The 15667-nt window shown below is 35.0% G+C and overlaps 1 long non-coding RNA gene across 1 annotated transcript; it reads left to right on the forward strand.

The window, feature by feature from the left end:
- Positions 1-1006: 1006 nt before the first annotated feature.
- Positions 1007-2996, forward strand: LOC140008356 (uncharacterized). The gene is made up of 2 exons (XR_011815747.1): positions 1007-1598; positions 1946-2996. It is a non-coding gene; the product is annotated as an uncharacterized lncRNA (long non-coding RNA).
- Positions 2997-15667: the final 12671 nt, after the last annotated feature.

A 15667-nucleotide genomic window follows, 5' to 3' on the forward strand; every position in this document is an offset into this window, starting at 1 on the left:
GGATGTTCATCTCTTTGGAATCAGCTATATCTACCTACTAGATAAGAGAACAACTCAAGTTCTCCCTTGAATGCCAAGTGTCAATATATTGTTAGAGGAAGGAGTTAGGAAGGAGTTTGTTTTCTGATTTTTGGGATTTAAAGAGTGAGAAATGCCTATTTGAGCCTTGGTCTTGAAATTAAAGGTCTTAATAGTTCCTTACTATTTAGGGGCTAATTGGTAACAATGGTTTAATTATTTTTATTTGTTCATTTTGTTTTGTTTTTAATTGGTTTGAAAGGTCAATTGAATCCTTTTATGAAAACTACCTCATTAAATAGTTTCTAACTATTTAGGGTTATTTTTGTATATTTGAAAATATATCTTTTATAATTTTCTGGTCAGATGTAAATAATTGTAGACTATTTGGACCTTTTTATCACATGGGTTGTTTTGAATTACATTATATAATTATTTTCATTTGTTCCTTCTGATTGGTTTTTAATTGATTTGAAAGGTCAATTAAATATTTTTATCAAAACTACCTCATTAAATAGTTGCTAACTATTTAGTGTTATTTTTGTATATTTGAAAATATCTCTTTTATAATTTTCTGGTCAAATGCAAATAATTGTAGACTATTAGTGGGTTTTTTTATCACATGGGTTGTTTTGAATTACATTATGAGTTGTTTTGAATTACATTATATAATTATTTTTATTTGTTCCTTTCGATTGGTTTGAAAGGTCAATTGAATCTTTTTATGAAAACTAGCTCATTAAATAGTTGCTAACTATTTAGTGTTATTTTTGTATATTTGAAAATATCTCTTTGATAATTTTCTGGTCAAATGCAATAATTGTAGACTATTTGTGGATTTTTTTATCACATGGGCTGTTTTGAATTACATTATATTATTAATTATATAATTATACAAATTAATGCAGTCATACCCGTTAGAAGTAATGTTCCTGCCTGTTAGCATGATTAGTATGACTGATGACTTATGATGTAAGTTAGTCAACAGTAGCTTAATGGTCTTATTAGTCATCGAGCTTCCTTCTTCTTCATTTACCAGAATTTCCTTCCCCCTTTTGCCCTTTCCCTTTTTTCCCGTCGAATAGCCTCTTTCTTTCTCTCAAATAGCCGCTTTCTTCCCGTCGAATCAGCCTGCAAAATTTTCAGTTTTCTACCAATTCCTTCAACAACCAATTGTCCTTCCTTTTGATTGCAACCCACAAAATCCTCCACACGCACGTGAATTTTTGTCCTGCCCCAAAAATTAGGTCAGTAAAATTTTTTCCCCCCAAATCTAGAAGCCTGCAAAATCTTCAATTTTCTGTCAATTCCTCGAGCAACTAATTGTACTTCCACCAACTAATTGTACTTCCTTTCGATTACCTCTCAAAAAATCATCCACATTCGCGTGAATTCTTCTTTTTCCCCAAAAAACAGCTCACTCAAATCTCTTTTTCCCCAAAATCAGCTCATTTTAGGGATAGCTGTTCTACCGCCTTATCATCTATGCTATAGCTTTCAGAACTTACTATTTCCAGCTCTATATATACCTCTGTTTCCCAGTTTTGCCGGTATTCAGCAGACGAGCGAAGAAAATCTAGGTAATTCATATTCTCTTTCCTTCTATTTCGAGCTGCAATTTTTTAGTTTTAGTTTGATGACTGAGCTGCAAATTTTAGTTTGAGCAACTAATTTTAGTTTCTGTCAATTTTTCAGTCAGCATATTAAGTTGCAATTTTTTAGTTTGATGAATGTTCTTACCTTCTGTTTATTTATTATTTATATTTATTGCCATGTTCTTACCTTCCGTTAATTAAAGACTGCCATGTGTTTGATATTATAAATAAAAGAATAATTATGATGCTATTTTTTCGATTAGCTTACGTTTACTTTTTTTCTCTGTTTTTATATTATTTTCAAATGCTACCGGACTTTTGCCAACATTCAGGCGAGCAAAGAAAATATAGGTATGTTTCTATTTTATCACCTTCTATTTTGAACTGCAAGTTTTTTTTTCACTGTTGTTGCCTCTGTTTATTGCTTTCTCTTAATTAAGAAATGCGATGTGTTTGATGTTATGCTATGATAGTTTACTTTTCCCTCTGTTTTTTATTTCAAATGTTGCATGATGCTGTTAGCTGCTTATCTATTCAATAATTACATCATTTAGTATCATTGTCCTTTGGCTTATTAAGGTTGTCATTTTATATATATTACTTAGTTTTAGCTATTCTAGGATGCTTTGATTCTGTCATTTTGTGTGCCTTTGGATTAGCATTTTGCTTTGTTTATAGTAAAATTAGATTTTGATTTTTTGTGTTTCAAAATGAAAAAAAAAAAAGAAAATTTAGTACAGGTTTTAGATTGATAGATGAAATGTTTGATGATTCCCCTGATCTAAGAATGTTGGAAAGAAACAAAAAGACAAACTTAAATATGCTGACTTAAATAAGCTTCAATTGTTCACACCAAGCACAAAGTTGGTACTTGAAGAAATTGCTGGAGCCAGTTCTTACAAAGACAGCCAGACATCTGCAACCAGTGGAGCAAAACGAAGCCTTGAGTTTCCAGAAGATTTACCAGCAGACACACATGCTAAACATCCAACAAAGGCTCCTGAAGAGTTTGCCAAAGAACCTGCAAAACTGTATGGTCCACCTGCAAATATCAAAGACAGTCCAACCAAGAAAGCTAAAGCAAAGGAAGACTAATATGGCCTATTTCTGTACTTTTGTTAAATCTTTTGTTCATTGCCTTTCCTCGATTGCTTAGACAATATCTTTTGAATTATATTATGATCCATTATTCTTTTGACTTAAAAAGTAATGGATCGTAATATACTTAGTAATAGTTTAACCATCAATGCTGTACTTCATTAGGCAATGAAGCTTATTTAAGCCTCCTAATATGTAACTGTGGCTGGCATCCAAGTATCCATTCTACTAAGACATGAATGATTGAGTTTATGTAATGTATTATTGTGATTTGCATAGTATTTATATCTTGAGCCTGTATATACATGATGATGTTTTAGGAAATTATCCTCATTGTTACGGATTAAGCTGTTCATACCAGTGGGTAGGCCGCTGCATAGCGCGGCCAGAACCATGCTAGTATTCAAATACAAGATTACCATTGGAAAGCAACAGAAAGAATATTATCCAGCCCAACATGTCTGCCACCCAAAATTAAAAGGGCAAATTACATTTTACCCCTCTGTGGTTTAGCGTTTTTTACATAAACCTCATATAGTTTCACAAGGTATACATAATCCCTCATAGTTTGGATTAAAGTGTCAAAGTGATGGAAATAGTCACTCGTAACTGAACTTCTAAAAATATCGAAATTACCCTTATAAATACATGACACATTAATCCCGTATTATTTTTATATTTTACTATATAACCCCCTTATAGTTTAATACTTACTATATAACCTCTTATGGTTTTCAAAATATACACATAACCCCCCTTGGTTAATAAATAATTTTCAACTTTACATAAGGGTATTTTTGACATTTTAGGTGACTCCGTTACGAATGGTCATTTCCGTCACTTTGACACTTTAATCCAAACCATAAAGGGATTATGTATAGCTTTTGAAACCATAGAAGAGTTATGTAAAAAAGCGTTAAACCACTGGGGGTAAAGTGGAATTTGCTCAAATTAAAATGATCGACAGACAGCTCTGTCTCCTACAATTGAGACAACAATTGGTCCATCTCTTTATTATATTTCTTGAAGTTGGCAAACACGAATGCCACAGATCATATGGGGCTTCTGCCTATATGATCTGAAGAGCAAAAGGAATCTTGACAGGAAGTAGTTCAAGTTAGATAATAGGTTTTCAACCTCTAGATGCATCAATGAGTTCTTAAGGTCAACCATCCTTTCGTGCTACCGGAAAATTTTTAAGTTATTGTGTTGCATAAAATAGATGATGGGGTTAGCACTGCTCAATCTCTAGAATGAATACAGGGTGGACATGGTTGTTTCCTGAGAGAGGAACCAGCTACATTACTCTTAATTGCTTGCTGCAGCTGCACAAAGAGATCAGGATTGCACATGCTGGATTTAGTATTATAGCAATAATAAACACGGGGAGTAACATGATCACATGAACAATGGCTAAGCAACACGACTTGATCAGCATCTAAAACACGCATGCATGGCTAATTGAACATAGGCAACGATTCCTATTGTCCCCTATCAATTAACATAGCACGAACATTTCTGATGTCTTCATTGATTAGGCAGCGTGTGATGCAATTATTTACAAAATTAAACAGCCAACACGATCAGCTTTGTATCGGAGCTGATGATCCAAATGGTTGTCACACAAATATTCTACTGCAAATTGGGATCTCAATACTCGATGCATCTTCTGAGATCCGACATCAATGAGACAGAAAATGAGGACAAACAGAAAATTTAATCAGCTATTACAACTAGACAAAGAGAGGATGAGATTCCTTTCGTTTTCTTTACCAGCAATATATATAAGTGGATAAGGTATTCTGTTTTCAACATCTCAATAGGCTTCTAATACTAAACATTCAACATCTAATCTCAATAGGCAGTGGTAAACAAAGATTCTGCCATGGTTAGCCTGATCAAAGAAGTTCAAATTGTTAGTCTCCCAGTGTTGGAGTCTGTTCTGTCTTTCCTTTCTGGATCTAAGGCAGGGTTACAACCTAGAGGTTGGTCCTTGATGTCAAAGTTGATGCAGCACAAGAGACCATCACAGAGAGGAGACTCTAAAATTGCAGCAATCGAGCAAATAGAAATACAGTAGACTCCAGCATTGAAGAATTAGCAGAGGTGCTTGAAATTGTGTTCAGGCTTTTACTCAAAACCAGAGTTTCCCTTCTCAACATTCTCAACCACCAGTCTAGGTCACAATCAGCATGGATTCTCAAATACCATGCACCTCAATTTTGTTTACATTACCTTTGTACAAAATTGTACATATATAAACTCACCTCAGAAATGAATACAGTACTGAAACAGGTTTCTAATTTGAACTTGTTTGTTCCTTTGCTTGTCCACTGATTTTTGCCCTTAGCTTTCCTGAAATTAATTCCACGGTTGATCACAATAGAATCTTGCAGTAAACAAGCTTTATATTCTGTGATTCTTTTGTGTGAGGGTGTCTGGGATTGGAATAGAGTTAAAACCTTCAAACAAAGCTCCAAATGTCCAGCAGACCATCTGCTACTTGGCAAAGGACTGTCGCTATGAGAATGGGAATGATAGTGCACCTAAATTTAGAAAAATTAGACTCCAAATTAAGAACTGTGCACCTTAATGTTTTTCCTAGAGAGAATAAGAAACATTTTCTTCTACGTTTACAGTGAAAGCATCATGACAGAAAGAAATTGGTACTATTGACCCATCAAGCTCACATTCGCATCCCCATTCAGATTTACTACTTAACTCTTTCTTTCAATTTCCTGATTTCAAAACTCTCTTGTATAACCTTTTTCACTATAAAGAGTTTTTCATATTATTTTCATAATCACCCCCAAGGCTGATGAACCAAGTCACTCACATGCATGATACAACAGGAAATTTTTCAGCTAAAGCAGATTTTGACAGTATAAGTAGTACTGACAGCTTTATTGATGTGGTTCCTTCTTTTCTTACACTGGCAATTTTGTCTGAGGAAGACTAGTTTGCCAGTGGAAAGGGAAATACAGAAAATTGACATCACAGAAGCTGAGATAATTCAATCTAAATGCTTCATAAAATACTTTTCTGCAGATCTGTGCCTTTCCAGATTCCACAGTTCTTTGTTTAGGCCAATTGGTCCGTGGAATGGTAACACAGGTTATTGCATAACCTGGCAGAAGATCTGCATACAGGAACAAAGATAAAATTCTCGAAGGCAATTCTGAAAATTTTTGTCTTAGCTATTTAACACTATAAAAATAGATTGATAATCCTTCTTCATTTGTGACACCTGACATTGATGTCATCAGGCAACATACAAGGGAAATGTTTCATTAGACGCAAAAAGAGAATAAAACATAACATGGTCAAGCCCTGGGATTCCCCAACCTTTACATGATTGATGAGTTTTGAGGCAAGACATCACAAGGAATGAAATAAAGGACATTGGAGTTGGAGTTGCAAGAGAGAGGAAGTTATGTAATGTGGGAGAAATCTATATGTCGAGGTTTTTACTCTACACCAAATTTTAAAAATCTAATTACCCTGTTTTCTGCAAGTATATAGATCATTTATTGAGCATTAGAAAGAGAATTAACTTTATATAGTCCCCAAATGTCACAGTGAATTAATTCAAAAAGATTAATTGTAGAAATAGAGCTGCCAGGGAAAGAAAGACGAATTTGTCGTGCAAGAGCACAAACATCACATCTATTATTCTTTTCAAAAGAAAAATTCAACAAACTTTTGGACATAAAATATAATCTGGAAAAGGAGAGATGACCCAACCAACATGCCACAAAATCAGTGAAAGGAACCTGTGAAGAATGACTATGAGTACTAAGTGCTGTTGTAGCCATTGGTTTGTGAGAAGCCATTGCAACGAAGTAATAAAGGCCTTGATGTTGTTTAACTAAGCCAATCAGCCTCTTCGTCATCATGTCCTGCTAGATACACCAATATGGAGAAAAGGTTATGAAACAATTGAAATCTCACATAGGTCGACTCACGAAGATCAGATCCACTTTACAAATAGGGACACTATGCACATTTTTTAAAGAAAAGGATGAATCTAAGGGTAAAGTCCTAGTTGAAACAATCGGAACCTTGTCTCCATTTGGTATAAGAATTGGTGGCAAAATAAATTTTTTTGAAGTTGGTGACCAGGTAAGATGATCTAAGGCACCACTATCAACAACAAGTGTTTTCTAGATAAACCTGGAGACACTTTAGTGATGTTCACCTTCGGATAAGAAGTAGAAAAGTGCTCTCCAATGGAGGTTACTGATTTATTATGCACAATGGATAGAATTTGCTGTGATTGCAATTTAGACAACCTATTCGTTGTACTTTGAACATCAAGAAACCATCTTTAACATTGTGAATTGTAAATGGAAATTTTCCTTTGATTTTTCAAGAATGTCAATGCCTCTCTTTAGGTTGGATAGTTGTTTTTGGATGTCCAGGAGAAGATCTATGTAATTTCTAGCATGTTTTTATAGTGTGATAATCCTTGTCACAATAATCACAATGTAAGTGTTTACAATTAGAGAAATTAGAGTGAGAAGAGAAACCTTGTTTGCTTTGAGTGGCAAAAAATTGTAGATTCGGGCTGTTGAATATGCATGGCAGAATTCAGGACTATCTCCCTTGCAATCCTATATTATGCTGTTTTTCTTCCTTTGTAACAGAAGAGTATGCTTATCTGACATTCGACAAAGGTTTCATCAACAGGAATTGGCCACGAATTGCACTGTAGGACTTATTAAGGCCCATGAAAAATTGCATCAATAGGCGTTGCTTATTACCAACTCTTCAAGTGCAAACTGCATTATTATATGAGGCCAATTCATCTCGAAATTTTTTGTGCAATAAGCAGCAAATTACATTTGATCTTGGGTAAGACATGCAATATCTAGTTCTATTTCAAAGATTCGTGGTGACTACTTTGAGAAAAATGACTCTTTAAGTCTTCCCAGACTTCTCGTGCCACATTAGAAAAGATGACACTATCGACAAGATCAGGTGTTAAAGAACTAATAATCCAAGAAAGAACCATGTCATTACATTTTTTTCATACTGCATAATCTTTGATCGGGACTTTGCTGTTCTGATGGAATTTCAAGAGTTTCATCCACAAATTCCAACTTAGATTTGGCATTCAAAGAAATTATCAAAGCCCATGTCCAAGTAGAATAATTCTCTCCATTAAAGGGCTTTGAAACAAGAGTCATTCTAGAACAATCGGAAGGGCAAATTCCACTTTACCCCCTGTAATTTAACATTTTTCCACATAACCCCTCTATGGTTTCAAAAGCTATACATAACCCCCTTATGGTTTGGATTAAAGTGTCAAAGTGACGGGAATGATAATTGATAACGGCGTCACCTAAAATATCAAAAATACCCTTATGTAAAGTTGAAATTTATGTATTAACCAAGGGGGGTTATGTGTATATTTTGAAAATTATAAGGGGTTATATGGTAAAGTTTTAAACCATAAGGGGGTTATATGGTAAAATATAAAAATCATACGGGGTTAATGTGTCATGTATTTATAAGGGTAATTTCGACATTTTCAGAAGTTCCATTACGAGTGACTATTTCCGTTACTTTGATACTTTAATCCAAACCATGAGGGGGTTATGTATAGCTTTTGAAACTATAGGGGGGTTATGTAAAAAAAAGGGTAAACTACAGGGGGGTAAAATGTAATTTACCCTAATCGGAATGATGAAGAAAAAATGATGGATTGGATTTACGGCATCTGATTTGTTGGCACTTGTGATTGCTGAGAAGCTTTTTCAGCCATTGTTATTAAAATTTGATCAAAGAAGAGGAGAAATATAGCAGGAGGTCCAATGTCCTCTGATACCATGAAAAGATGATAGAAAAAAGGGATATTTCTTTCATATACATTGAATGGGGACAATCCACTTTATATAGAATTACAATATCTAATTCTACTAATTCCTATAATTGTGCTAAATTATGCTAAGCTATCAATTTACAAAATCTTTCCTAATTACATTCTATTTGCAATAAAATCTATGTCATTAATTGCGGACTTGCCTTCTCAACAAAGTCAACAAGCTCTGTCCAATGAAAGGATTCGAAAATAGGAAGAAGAGATCTTGGATGTATCTCTCAGGCTATTGGACATTGTGGAGTAGTCAGAGGTATATATATACTGATGAAGGGAAGTCTGCAGGAACTTGAGTCATCTCTACGGGGTAAAAGAAGTGGAGACTTGGCCAGTGAAGTCAGCTCATATATGATTTCAGATAAGCACTTGAACAAAATCATCAGCTAGTGCTACAAAGAATTGGAAAAAGCTGAGAAGAACTGCAACTTGGCAGTGATAAACAAAGATTCTGCCATGGTTAGCCTGATCAAAGAAGTTCAAGTTGTTAGTCTATCCGTTTTGGAGTCCGTTCTGCCTTTCCTTTCTGGATCTAAGGCAAGGTCACAGTCAAGCGGTTGGTCCTTGGTGTCAAAGTTAATACAACAGAAGAGAGCATCACATGGGGGTGACTCTGATATTGCAGCAATCAAGCAAATAGAAATTGAGTTGCATCTCTTGACCAACTATAAATCAAACAAAAATATACTTGAAAACTTGAGGCTATAGACTAGAGAATTAAGAATTAGCAGAGATGCTTGGAATTGTGTTCAGGATTTCGCTGAAAATCAGAGGTTCCTCTTCAGCATTCTCAATTAATAGTTTAGTAGGACTGAAAGATGAACCAAACTAGTTGATACTCGAATCAAATTTGGTTTGGTAAGAGCTTGTTTGAGAGTGGTTTGCTACTTATTCAATCAAATTTGAATAGCATTTTGTGTTTGATAACTTTCAAATTCGATAAAAAACTCCTTCAAATTCGGTTCAACAATTAATCAAGCCAAGTTTGAACAAAATTTCAAACTCATTAAAATAATCAAACAAATTTGAACACTAGAATATTTGACTTGATTAGCCTTGTTTACGCCCTTATAGTTTAGGCACAATCAGCATGTCTTCTCAAATACCATGCACCTCAATTTTGTTCACATTAAACTCTGTACAAAATTGTACATACATGCACACATCTGAAAAATGAATACAATACTGAAACAGTTAATTCAATTTGATCTCCTTTATTCCTTCAACTGTTCATACTTAACTGTTGTCACTTAGGATTCAGAAATTAATTCTATGGACAACCAAACTAGAATCTTGTTAAAGAAAAAAGGAAAAAAAAACTCGAATCTTGCGCTTTAGACTTTTTGATAATTCTTAAATAGTTTGAATAGTCTAATACAAGGAGTTGTATTGGGGTAAGGAAACTAGAATTGTGCTACAGTGATGACAAGTCAATTCACGAAATACTAAAATAATGTTCGTTACTGGTGGTTGTCTAAGTTACCCATCTTTAGCGACAATTTTGGCCCTTTAGCGTCATTTCTGATTCCATTAAAATAATGATTATAAATTTTGTGTAAGTTTTTTTAACTAAAATGATAAGTTTGTTCACTAAACTAGTAACTTTAATCATTCATCAAATTTACCAATTTATTTATAAAACTTACCATTTTTTAACAAAAACTTACCATTATTTCAATTAAACTTACTAATTATAATTGTTGTAACTTTCTTAAGTAAAATGGTAAGTTTGTGAAATAAAGTAGTAAGTTTGTACAATTCACCAATTTACCACTTTATTTGTAAAACTTTCTATTTTTTTAACAAAAACTTACCATTATTTCAATTAAACTTACTAATTATAATTGTTGTAACTTTCTTAAGTAAAATGGTATGTTTGTGAAATAAAGTAGTAAGTTTGGACAATTCACCAATTTACCATTTTATTTGTAAAACTTACCATTAGTTCAATTAAACTTACTAATTATAATTGTTGTATCTTTCTTAAGTAAAATGTTAAGTTTGTAAAATAAAGTAGTAAGTTTTGACAATTCACCAATTTACCATTTTATATGTAAAACTTATCATTTTTAACAAAAACTTACCATTACTTCAATTAAACTTACTAATTATAATTGTTATAACTTTCTTAAGTAAAATGGTAAGTTTGTGAAATAAAATAGTAAGTTTGAACAATTCACCAATTTACTATTTAAATTGTAAAACTTACCATTATTTGAATTAAACTTACTAATGACAAAGTAGTAAGTTTCATTGGAGAAGTAGCAACATTCGATATTTAAAGAGTAAATTTCATATCACACTTATAACTTATCAATTTTATTACCAAAATTACTATATTACCACCTGATGTTATTTTGAATATTGGAAACCTGAATGAATAGTAGTGCAATTGTCGCTAAAGATACCAATCTTAGATGTGGGGACCACTATTAACTGATTGTACTAGTATTTTAATGTAAAATATTCCCAAATTATGGTAACGATCGGCACTGTAGCATTATCTACGAAACTAATTCTTTAGGAAACTAGAAACTAGTTTCCATTAGGATTGGTTCAACCTCTTTGTCTATATATACCCTTTTAAACTTTTGCTGGCAACATAATTGACAAACAATTTTAAGTGAAATCTTTGCTGGAAAAATTTGAGAGCAAATAGGTCATAATTTTGGTTAGAAAGAAAAATGAAAAATCATTTTTGTCCTCCATCTTTTGTGTGTGATTGTCTAAATTAGCTAGCACTAAGTGAAAGCTAATTTGATCTTGGAGGTTTTGGCTAAAGGGTTCATGTGGATCACCGTTAGAAGTCAAGAGTTTGAGTGGTTACGTGGATCCCTCGCCTCCCTCTATAACAAATGCTTCAATTATTCATGTGTTTCTTCTTTGATTAAGGTAAAACACTTGAACATTCTTTTAGTTGTGTGTGATTTATCAAGACTAAAGGTCTGAGGAATTAAAAATTTTAATTTTTTGCTGGTTTTATCTCTATGATTCCTTACAAAATTTTCATGAGCTACATAATAATATGTGATTTAAAGAAGTGTCCTTGGGTTGTTTTTAATTCCCTGAGCACAGAACTCTCTAATATGACTTTTTTCACTATAAATAATTCTTGAAATTATTTTGATAATCACCCCCAAGCAGATGAACTGATATATAAACGGAGTTTTTTTTTTTTCTTTTTTTTTTTTGCAAAGCAGAATTCAACAATATAATAAGCTGGTAAATTATGCAACTTTGTTTGAGCAGATTTTTCTCTCAGTGGGAAAGGAAATACAGCATATTGACATCACAGCAGCCTAGAGAATTCAATCTAAATGCTTCATAAGATTCTGTTAGGATGGCGGGCAATTGAATCAGGGATTTGTAAATTGGGAAAGGCCAAACGATGTCGTTTTGATTAATTAGGATTTAAAAGTCAGTTTAGTTGGTTAGTCACACGAACTGTAATAAATGTGGGGCCCATTGCTTTGCAATTCATCAGAGTAATAATAGAAATCCATTTCTTCCTCTCTCCAATTTCCCTCTCTCGTATTCTCTCTCTCTCTCTCTCTCTCTCTCTCTCTCTCTCTCTTTCTTACTTCTTCTTATTTCTTAATCCTTTCCAATTGAATGATTAATCACTGCCATTGCATGATTGATCACTTCAGTTCTTAACAATTAGTAATCAGAGCTTTAGATCCTTGGAGTGCGAACGAATCCATGGCGGAAGGCACTAGATTCAGAACTCTGGAAGAACAAGTGAAACGGCAAGAAGGCAAGCTTCAAGAGCTGATGGAATCCTTGCAATCACATCAATCCGAACAACAACAACTGAAGAACAACCTAAAGAAAGAACTGGAAGAGAATAATAAGCGAATGGAGAATCTGTTGACAGGAATGGAGCAGAATTTCAAAATGACTTCTGCACAGGACAAGATCGCGGACAAAGAAAGAAGAGTTGTGGTGGATCAGTCGCCAATCCTACCTACACCTCCAGCTCATCAGAGACTACAACATGAAGGAGAACAACAACAGCATTTCAGAAGAGATTGGGGTAAGTATCAGCTTCCAAATCCACCTAAGATAGATTTGCAGCTGTTTACTGGAGAAAATCCTAGGGAGTGGTTGCGCAAATGTGATAAATACTTTATGAACTATCAAATTCCGGAAAACCAGAAGGTTGAAGTAATAGATATGTACTTAGAAGGCAAAGCTGATAAGTGGTTCCAGGGGGGAAAAATTGAGAAACCTGGATTAGGTTGGACAGAATTTGGAGATCTGCTCTGCAAAAGGTTCACTGACAGCATTTGCAAGGATGTCGTGGAAGAATTTAATAAACTGCATCAAGAGGGCAGTGTGGAAGAATATCAGGAAAGATTTGAGGAATTGAAACCATTGATGTTGACTAAGAATCGAAATCTGGATGAAAACTACTTTATTTCTAGCTTCATCACTGGCTTGAAAGAGGAAATCAAACCTATGATTAGAATGTTGAAACCTGCTACTTTAACTGAAGCTTTTGAGTTATCTCAGTGGCAAGAGTACTCACTCAAAATACAGAGTAAAAATTCTAGGGAGAGCTCCAAACAGCTAGTGGAAAATCGATTTGGAATGATAAGGGTGAATACATCAGCTGTAGGCAGCAACACTTATAAGGTTCCTGTCAATAATACCCAAAAAAATCCTAGGTTCAACACCAAACTGCAGGAGGACACTAGAGAATTCAGGAAGATCTTAGAACAAGAGCTGCAATACAGAAGAAGTAAAGGACTATGCTTCAAGTGTGGGGAGAAATACACCATAGGTCACCAATGTAGGTTGGGACATGTAAACTGCATGATACTAGATGATGAAGAAGATGATGTGTTTGAAGATGCATTAGGAGAGCAGGATGAGTAGACAGGAAATCCTGGTCAAACCATGGAACTGTCCCTGCATGCCTTGTCTGAATCATTGAAAAGGAAGACAATTTCATTGAAAGGCATCCTAGATGGTGAAAAAGTTTTTATACTAGTAGACACTGGGAGCTCAGATAGTTATATCAACAGTGAAATGGTTATTGGAATGGATATTGACTACAGATGGGTGGACCAGCCATTCTTTGTCATCATGGGAAATGGAACCAGTGTATCTAGCAATGCTCTCTGTCCTAATATGCACTAGAAGATTAATCAACATAGTTTCAGATTCGATTTAAAGGTGATGGAGATAGGGGGATGGGATATAATATTGGGAGTAGACTGGATGACACACTTCAGTCCTATCACATTTGACTTTCAACAACTCAGGATATCACTGCATAATCAGGGAAATGAAGTTCACTTGCATGGACAGGCAGAGGACTGTGATATGGATCTGATCAAAGGGAAGGATTTGAGGACATTTATTGAGTATAAGAGGCAAATGTGCATGGCATTGAAATGCAAAAGTAATACAGAAGAGGGGGCAGAACCTATACCACAGGAAGTAGGAAAACTGCTGCAGGAATATGATGATGTATTTCAGAAACCAAATTTTTTACCTCCTAGCAAAAGTGTAGATCATGAAATTCCTCTCAAACCAGAGGCACAACCCTTCAAATTGAAGCCTTACAAGTACCCTCACTGTCACAAGGAGGAACTAGAAAGGCAGGTGACAGAAATGCTTCAAACAGGGGTAGTCAAGTACAGTAACAACCCTTTTGCTTCCCCTGTGCTGTTGGTTAAGAAGAAAGAGGGAACTTGGTGGTTCTGTGTGGATTGCAGGAAGTTAAATGAAATGACTATTAAGGATAGGTTCCCAATTCCTAATGTAGATGAGTTATTGGATGAGCTAGCTAGTTCTGTCTATAAAACTAAGCTGGATCTCACAGCAGGATACCATCAGATCAGAGTTAAGCCTCAGGACACTTTCAAGACAGCTTTTCAAACTCACTGTGGACACTTTGAGTTCCTGGTCATGTCTTTTGGACTCACCAATGCACCAGCAACATTTCAGTCATTGATGAACTAGGTATTCCAACCCTACCTGAGGAGATTTGTATTGGTTTTTTTGACGATATTCTGGTATATAGTCCTACACTAGATGCTCATATACAACATTTAAGGACTGTACTAGAGGTATTAAGGAAGCACCAACTCTATGTGAAGAAGTCTAAGTGTGCATGTGCTCAGAAGAAGGTGGATTACTTGGGGCATACCATTACTGATAAGGGTGTCGGCATGGATTACTCAAAAATTAGTAGCATCCTCCAATGGTCTGTTCCTCAATCAGTCAAGGAATTGAGGGGCTTCTTGGGTCTCACAGGGTATTATAGGAGATTTATAAAACACTATGGCCTTGTGTGTAAACCACTCACAGAACTGTTAAGAAAAGATAGCTTTAAGTGGAACAGTTAGGCACAAGAATCCTTTGATCAATTGAAGAAGTTAATGTGCTCAGTTCCAGTACTTCAGTTACCAGATTTTCAGAAACCTTTTGTAGTGGAGACAGATGCTAATGGGGGAGGAATTGGGGCAGTATTAATGCAAGAGGGACATCCCATTGCTTTTTTGAGTAAGGCCTTATCAGCCAAGAATCTGGGACTCTCAATTTATGAGAAGGAGCTCTTAGCTTTAGTTATGGCTGTCACTAAATGGAGACATTACCTAGTGGGAAGTCATTTCATTATAAGGACTGATCATCAGTGAGTAAAGTACCTCTTGGATCAGAAGCTGAACACTGCCATTCAACACAAATGAATGACAAAGCTATTGGGATTGGATTATAAGATACAATATAAGAAGGGAACTGACAATCAAGTGGCAGATGCGTTATCCAGGAGGCATGAATCTACACCCTTGGAAGAGATGGGATCCTGTCTAGCTATTTCATCTGTCAAGCCTGGATGGATTGAGGAGTTGCAGAATAACTATGAAGGTGATTCACGTTGTCAAGATATCATGAGCCAACTGGTTCTAGACTCCAATTCACATGCTGACTATACCTTGTTGGATGGGATCCTGAAGTACCAAGGAAGGATCTATATAGGGAATGCCAACAACATCAGGAACCAGATAATTCAGACATTACATGACTCAGCTATAGGGGGGCACTCTGGTCAGAAGAACTGTTGGCA

This window comes from Coffea arabica, chromosome 1e, assembly GCF_036785885.1.
Source record: "Coffea arabica cultivar ET-39 chromosome 1e, Coffea Arabica ET-39 HiFi, whole genome shotgun sequence".
NCBI classification, from domain to species: domain Eukaryota; kingdom Viridiplantae; phylum Streptophyta; class Magnoliopsida; order Gentianales; family Rubiaceae; genus Coffea; species Coffea arabica.